Genomic DNA, 9,085 nt, shown 5'->3' with positions numbered 1-9,085 from the left:
GATTTGAGGACAAATCCTTCTCAAGAGGAGGGGACTGATGTGTGCACGGACCTTGGCCCACCTTGTCCCATTGGGCCCAGTCACACGTGCACGGGTTAAGCAATTCAAGGAATCACTCCAAGCCCTTGTGCGGAATGTTCAAGACCAACAAGGAGTTCATCGAGACATTGAAGGCTTGGAAGGTGATAACCCAGTTGTCTACACGATGATCCAAGCCCGTGAAGAGAGCCCGTGAAGAGCCAAGTGGGCCATGGCCGATTAGGCCTTAGTGTTAGGAGCCTTAAGTTTATATTAGTCCTTTTTGTTAGCCATGGATTCGGCCCACCTTTGTCTAAGGATGGCCGAACCACTAGGCCCTTTTTATTGAGTCCATGGGCCGGCCCACCTTGTCCAAAGAGTGGCCGACCCTCTAGCCTTGCGATATTAGGGTTTCAGTCACTTTAGCCTATAAATAGGCTTGCTTTGTAAGGTTTTAGGTAGACGTTTTATCAATAAAGTTTTGCATATTTTCGATTCTTCTTGAGAGAGAGATTCGACCCCTTTACTTGCTTTGGCAAGGGTTTTGAGCAGTCTTGCGTCCTGTCCTAGATTGTTCTACCGACCTATTCCCCTGGAGTATTCACCTTCATCGGAGTGTCGTCTACCGTCTTGAACCAAATCGTGTCGTCCGTTTGGTTCTAGATCCCGCAATTCCAAGCGTTGGACGTCCTCGCTACATCCTTGGGCAAACGTGCTACGTGTCTCGAAACGTGTTGATTGAGGAACGTATCAGTTGGCTTCAGAGCTTTGGTAGGGGTATCTTTCGTTATATCCATATTTTTTCGTAGTTGTGTCGTAGAATTCTTAGTACTTTCCGCTGCCCTGTGTTACCAAAAAGAAAAAAAAATATTCTGTTCGTGTGTTTTCTTGTGTTGCAAATCTGTCCGCTATTTAGTACGCCTTTGTTAGTCACAAATTCTGTTTGCTTCGCTTGTCAAAAAAAAAAAGAAAAGATTTCTGTCTGTAGTTTTTGTCTTTTGGTCGCGTCAATTTCTGGTTAGTTGTGTGTTATTGTTGCTAGTTCTAATCTGCCCAGATTTTGTACTCGTGTTGCATCCATTCTGCCCAGCTTTGGGTCATAGCCGAATCTGCAAAAAAAAAAAAAAAAAAAAAAAAAAGAAGGCGGCTAGGGTTTCCCAATTTTGCGCTAAGGGTTTGTCTTTGTTGTCAAATCTGTCCAAGCTTTGTTAGGGTCATCCAAGTTGTTTTAATTAGTTTTCTAAACTGACTTGTGGATCAAACTTGTTGGAGTTGTGAATCTTGAAGGAAATCTACAAGAGTTTTAGGTTTCTTGAGTGTCTTGAACTTAATCTTGAGGTTCTTGGAAGTTCTTGATAAAATCTTGGAGTTTTGGGGCTGTTGGTTGAAGTAAATTAGGGCTTGACCAGAATCTGGTTTTTTTGAACCCTTTCGGCCAGGTGTAGTTCTATTGCCAAGTTTAAAAAAAAGAAAAAAAAAAGAACCAAATAGAAAAGAAAGAAGAGCAATCGGGTGGCACAACAAGAAGCAAGGGGAAGTCGAATTTTGTTGCCCAGATCAGTTTTACTTACATCGTGCTTGTACCCAAACAGAAAATTCGAACAAAAGAAAAAGAAAAAGAAACAAACTCAAAAGTTTTGGCCAACCTCTTCTTGAGGTTCTTGATCTTGAGTCTTGGAAACTTGAACCACCCTTCGAACAACTTGATCACCTTGAGCCTTGAACACTTGCACTTCCTTTCGTATAAAAAGTTTCTTGTAAGATCTTGCATCCATACGAGGCTTTCTTGGTTGAGGAGTGAATTTCTTGGGAGGTTCTTGAGTAACATCACTCGCATGCCTTGGGAGTCCATTGGAGCCGAATTTCTTGTTCTTGGAGTAGAGAGGGAGCCGAATTGCTTGGGTAAGTGTGCGGCTGTGAGGGGAGGTTTAATAGGAAGCAATAGCCAACTTTGGGAGGGGTTCAAGAAGGAAGAAATCTGGAAATTTCAGTGGTCCAATTCTGGTTTGTGTTGTGAACATAGTGGGCGGCTGCTTAAGAGGGTTTATAGGGGTTCTTTTAGCCAACTTTGGGAAGGGAATAAGAGGGAGGAATTCTGGAAATTTTCGGTTGAAGGAGGGAAGAAACCAAGCTGTTTTGAGAAGAATTAGGAAGTTGCTTAAGCAAGGTCTTCAAAGGAAGTTTCCAACTCCAACTTGTTTTCCAACTTAGTTTAGGAGACTAAGTACAACACTTGGATAACACTTGGACACCTTCCTACTTTTTCTCCTCCATTTTAGGATATTCTCCTACATTCTCTCATCCCCTTTAGGAAACTACTCCTACATCTTAGGAATTCTTAGAGTTTCCTTTCTTGGCAATAATTTCCAAATCTGTCCACCACCTTTAAGCCTTCCAAAACCGTCCTTTCCTTCACCAAAATTTCATCCACTTGCATCCTTCACTCTTGTTTACTCTTGGCTACGGATATTGGCTCTAGTCTCCTACTTGGAAAACCCAAGTCCCACCGTGACCCAACTACTCCTAATTCTGGTAGGATTAATAGGAACCAAGAAACTTATTCGGCCATCCCAAACCATTCCCCCAAAAGCTCTTAACAGACCCCACAGCCCACTTAATATACCACCCAAGCTTCCCTCCAACCGACTTCCACTGCCATATAATCACCAATTCAGTCTTCCATTCGGCCAAACACCAACTCATTTCCCAAGCCTTGACCGACCTTCACCACCCACAATTCAATAACCCATTCAGTCTTTCAGATTCTGTTTCACATTCGGCCGCACCCACCGCCCATAAATCACCAATTCAGTTTGCCAACCCAGCCAACCACCACACCAACTCATTCCCCAAACCTTCCGTCCACCGACCTCCACCTCCCACATATAACCAAGTCAGTCAACAATTCAGTTTCCCAAATTCTGACTCACATTCGGTCACCACACCAAAATCATTTCCCAAATGTCTTGACCGACCACCACCGCCCATATACTAACCAATTCAGTTTCCCAAAAACCCAGCCAACCGCCACAGCAAATCAGATTCCCAAACCCAGCCAACCGCCACCACGTTTCTACTCTCCAACGAAGCCCGTGAACTTGAACATAGTTGGGCAGACCTTGTGGCCCGAGCTGACCAAATCTAAGGACTGACTCTTCACCCAAAGCAGCACCCAAAACACCACAAAAACCTGACCAAAAAGGGCGTAAACAGCAACCCAACAAATTCCAAAAAAAAAAAAAAAATTGGGTCATCGGGTAGAGTTCTTTCTAGGGATTCCAAAATTTCAGCTTTTGAGTTTTGTGCCTTATCTAGTGTCGATCATCTTGGGCTGCTCACCTACATTATTTAGGTCATAAAACAGTATCTCAAGTGTGTCCAAAGTATCTTTGCTCGTTGGTTACTCTTGTACGAAACTTGGTGAACAATTCTTGGACCTTGTGCGGCATTGCTCAAGTTACTCAATCCGGCAACGTAAGTGTAATGGTAAGACCATTAGAGTGTCATCAGCCTGAGTGATACACGAGAGTCGAGTGTACAAACGTGAGCTTGTGTGTGGGAGGAAAATCCTTTTCTTTGCTAACCATTTTTGCAGGTCACATAATCATGCCTAGGGGAGTTGCCTCTTACTCATACAACCAAGAATTCTTGGAGAATGAGCCTCTCAAGAGGAGGGGTTCCAAGCAGACTACTCTCAAGTACTCTAGTTCCATGCCATCCAGTTCACAACGTGGGTATCATTCACTCCGGGAGGAGATGCAACGCCACCGTGCTTTGTGTGTATATGAAAGGTATAAACAAGATTGTGATGAGTATGAGAAGGAGCACCGCAGTTTGTGTAGAGCATCTAAATCAAGGTCACCTTCAAGCAAACGAGGTTCATCTAAGAAGTGTCGTGACAATCAAGACGAGGAGTTTGAGAATTCACGAATTGAGTCAAAGCTTCGTGAATCAAAGGATAAATTCCGAAGTCGGACTAAAGCATTGATTGATGACATGATGGAAAGACTTAGCCAAGTGCTGGATTCACACTTAGAGCAACTTAGCCATTTGCCAATCGGTGGTAACAAAGGAAAAATTCAGTCTAGTCCCTCGTTGATTGAAGAGCCACGTACAAATGAGTTGCTGTCGAGCCGTGAACAAGAGCTCCCCAATGAAAAACAAAACTCAAGTGCAATGAAGGATCAATGGTCCGAAAAGAAGGGAGTGGGGATAAGCAAGAACAATTTGGCCTTAGTGAAGAGTCAAGAAAAAGAGTTGACCATGTCTGCAAACATTGAACGTGTGACGTCCACATATTTGCCGATTTGAATAGGTACAAGTGTGTGCTGAGTAACCCAGACAACACCTTGAGTACTCATCAACTTGTGCGGTCGAAGATGACCAATGGTTGGAAGATTTAATTTCTCAACCATGATAGCAGGTGAAAGGTTTGACTTCACAACTCCCATCAATGGCCAAGCTACAAATTTTGTCTTTGACACCGCAACGGGTATAAAACCAACCAAGCAATTGAGATTTGACGAGGTCCAATTGCTCATCTACACCACGTAGTGGCACTTCTTTGACTCCCTTAGGATCAGGAAGACAATGTTGTGGGCTAGCTTTTATGCGTCTTGTATTCGCCATGACGTATGAGGGAACCTCCACATAAGCTCTGAGGCCAACTATTGCGGTCCTCGATCAACACGTTTCGAGACACGTAGCACGTTTGCCTGATGATCTAGCGAGGTTGTCCAACGCTTGGATTGCTGGACCTAGAATCAAACGGACGACACGATTTGATTAAAGGCTGTAGAACGACGACTCCGATGAAGGTGAATACGCCAGGGAATAGGTCGGTAGAACAATCAAGGACAAGATGCAAGATTGCTCAATCACCCTTGCCAGAAGCAAGTAAAGCTCGAAATTCACACAAGCAAGAAAATCGAAAAACTAAGTAATTTGATTTATAAAACGGCTACCTAAAACCTTACAAAGCAAGCCTATTTATAGGCTAAGAGTTACAAAAACCCTAAGGAAAACAAGGAAAAGGGGAATTCGGCCACCTTGGGATCAAGATGGGCCGGCCCATGCTCTACTAGAACAACTAATCTAACTATAAATTAAACACTAAAGCCTAAGGCCCTATTCGGCCAGCTCACTTGGAGGCCCACTTGACTCTTCATGGGCTTGGATCGTGGTGTAGATAACTTGATTGTCTCCTTCCAAGCCTTCAATTTCTCTATGGACTCCATGTTGGTCTTGGACAATTCGAACAAGGGCTTGGAGGGATTCTTTGAAGAACTTGGCTTGTGCACGTGTGACTGGGCCCAATGGAACTCGGACTGGGTCATTACTTGGGCTAAGGTCCGTGCACACATCAGTCCCCTCCACTTGAGAAGGATTCGTCCTCAAATCTGGATGGAAATGGATGATACTACAAGAGTTGGTAGTATGAACCCCAAATCTAATGCCACCACATATTGCCAAGAAAAACTCATGGCTTTACTCCAATGGCTCCTCTTGTTCGTATCATTCCCCTCCTCTTGAAAGCAATTTGCCCACAAATTGAAGCACGAATGGTGACAAGACGAGTTACATGCTTTCGACTCAATCTTGTTAGGATGGCTATAGATGTCATCCAATGCAAAACCCACGTGCTAAGTTGGAAAATAACCCTTGTCGAACCTTGAATCTCACAAACCATCTTCAATGTATGCTCAACTTGATCGTTTGTGGTCGTGAGGTAAGGGTCCTCAAAGTGGTGTGAAGCGTATCCCGTGAAATCGAACTCCGGCCCGAACACACTTGCAAGGCCCCAAGGCGGATTTGGTGATGTTGGAGATTCATGTGGACTAAGAACAAGATGAAAATCATAATGGTCATTCAGGTACTTGTTCTTTAAACAAACCCTTGGTACACAACCATCCACAAAATGTGGAGTGTTCCCATCAAGATGAGCTCGAAGCAACTCCCTTTTGGTGTGGACTGATTTCAGTTGACATTGTTCCATGAATGGATACAAACGGGGTTTAACTCTTGGAGTACCAACTACATGGAAGCTTGCAAAGTCTACAATTGATTTTGGAATGGAACACACCAAGATCAGCTCAACTTGCCTTTGCTTGATCTGAATACAAGAAGAAACACTAAACAAAGCAAGGTAAGTTCGTTGGGAAAATAATAGGCCTTCACCGGGTTGCTCAAGATCAGCCCACTTTCTCTCTTTTCTTCCTTTTTACCACCCATCTCATCAGATTTTTCCATCTCTTTGTCCATTTCAACAGCTGACCCTTTCATCTCATTGCATTCAACTCCCTCGGGTTTTATCTCTTCAGGCACAATTCCCTCATCTAGCTACTACTCCATTCAATAACGCTCAACCTTACTTTTCATGTGTGCTAGATCAATACAAAACTGGTCATAAGTAAGTGATACAAGTGCAATACGACGACTATTAAATAAGAAGGAATACTTATTAGTATGTCCGTCATATTTAACTTCTGGCCTCGACATCCACGCTTTGCCCAACAACCCGTGTCACTTGAATTGGGACTACGTCACACAACACCTCGTCCACATATTTGCCGATTTGAATAGGTACAAGTGTGTGCTTAGTAACCCAGACAACACCTTGAGTACTCCAAGCAATTGAGATTTGACGAGTTCCAATTGCTCATCTACACCACGTAGTGGCACTTCTTTGACTCCCTTAGGATCAGGAAGACAATGTTGTGGGCTAGCTTTTATGCGTCTTGTATTCGCCATGACGTATGAGGGAACCTCCACATAAGCTCTGAGGCCAACTATTGCGGTCCTCGATCAATACGTTTCGAGACACGTAGCACGTTTGCCCGATGATCTAGCGAGGTTGTCCAACGCTTGGATTGCTGGACCTAGAATCAAACGGACGACACGATTTGATTAAAGGCTGTAGAACGACGACTCCGATGAAGGTGAATACGCCAGGGAATAGGTCGGTAGAACAATCAAGGACAAGATGCAAGATTGCTCAATCACCCTTGCCAGAAGCAAGTAAAGCTCGAAATTCACACAAGCAAGAAAATCGAAAAACTAAGTAATTTGATTTATAAAACGGCTACCTAAAACCTTACAAAGCAAGCCTATTTATAGGCTAAGAGTTACAAAAACCCTAAGGAAAACAAGGAAAAGGGGAATTCGGCCACCTTGGGATCAAGATGGGCCGGCCCATGCTCTACTAGAACAACTAATCTAACTATAAATTAAACACTAAAGCCTAAGGCCCTATTCGGCCAGCTCACTTGGAGGCCCACTTGACTCTTCATGGGCTTGGATCGTGGTGTAGATAACTTGATTGTCTCCTTCCAAGCCTTCAATTTCTCTATGGACTCCATGTTGGTCTTGGACAATTCGAACAAGGGCTTGGAGGGATTCTTTGAAGAACTTGGCTTGTGCACGTGTGACTGGGCCCAATGGAACTCGGACTGGGTCATTACTTGGGCTAAGGTCCGTGCACACATCAGTCCCCTCCACTTGAGAAGGATTCGTCCTCAAATCTGGATGGAAATGGATGATACTACAAGAGTTGGTAGTATGAACCCCAAATCTAATGCCACCACATATTGCCAAGAAAAACTCATGGCTTTACTCCAATGGCTCCTCTTGTTCGTATCATTCCCCTCCTCTTGAAAGCAATTTGCCCACAAATTGAAGCACGAATGGTGACAAGACGAGTTACATGCTTTCGACTCAATCTTGTTAGGATGGCTATAGATGTCATCCAATGCAAAACCCACGTGCTAAGTTGGAAAATAACCCTTGTCGAACCTTGAATCTCACAAACCATCTTCAATGTATGCTCAACTTGATCGTTTGTGGTCGTGAGGTAAGGGTCCTCAAAGTGGTGTGAAGCGTATCCCGTGAAATCGAACTCCGGCCCGAACACACTTGCAAGGCCCCAAGGCGGATTTGGTGATGTTGGAGATTCATGTGGACTAAGAACAAGATGAAAATCATAATGGTCATTCAGGTACTTGTTCTTTAAACAAACCCTTGGTACACAACCATCCACAAAATGTGGAGTGTTCCCATCAAGATGAGCTCGAAGCAACTCCCTTTTGGTGTGGACTGATTTCAGTTGACATTGTTCCATGAATGGATACAAACGGGGTTTAACTCTTGGAGTACCAACTACATGGAAGCTTGCAAAGTCTACAATTGATTTTGGAATGGAACACACCAAGATCAGCTCAACTTGCCTTTGCTTGATCTGAATACAAGAAGAAACACTAAACAAAGCAAGGTAAGTTCGTTGGGAAAATAATAGGCCTTCACCGGGTTGCTCAAGATCAGCCCACTTTCTCTCTTTTCTTCCTTTTTACCACCCATCTCATCAGATTTTTCCATCTCTTTGTCCATTTCAACAGCTGACCCTTTCATCTCATTGCATTCAACTCCCTCGGGTTTTATCTCTTCAGGCACAATTTCCTCATCTAGCTACTACTCCATTCAATAACGCTCAACCTTACTTTTCATGTGTGCTAGATCAATACAAAACTGGTCATAAGTAAGTGATACAAGTGCAATACGACGACTATTAAATAAGAAGGAATACTTATTAGTATGTCCGTCATATTTAACTTCTGGCCTCGACATCCACGCTTTGCCCAACAACCCGTGTCACTTGAATTGGGACTACGTCACACAACACCTCGTCCACATATTTGCCGATTTGAATAGGTACAAGTGTGTGCTTAGTAACCCAGACAACACCTTGAGTACTCCAAGCAATTGAGATTTGACGAGTTCCAATTGCTCATCTACACCACGTAGTGGCACTTCTTTGACTCCCTTAGGATCAGGAAGACAATGTTGTGGGCTAGCTTTTATGCGTCTTGTATTCGCCATGACGTATGAGGGAACCTCCACATAAGCTCTGAGGCCAACTATTGCGGTCCTCGATCAACACGTTTCGAGACACGTAGCACGTTTGCCCGATGATCTAGCGAGGTTGTCCAACGCTTGGATTGCTGGACCTAGAATCAAACGGACGACACGATTTGATTAAAGGCTGTAGAACGACGACTCCGATGAAGGTGAATAC

This window comes from Coffea arabica, chromosome 11e (assembly GCF_036785885.1).
Source record: "Coffea arabica cultivar ET-39 chromosome 11e, Coffea Arabica ET-39 HiFi, whole genome shotgun sequence".
NCBI lineage: Eukaryota > Viridiplantae > Streptophyta > Magnoliopsida > Gentianales > Rubiaceae > Coffea > Coffea arabica.
Note: the sequence above shows the minus strand (reverse complement) of the source record.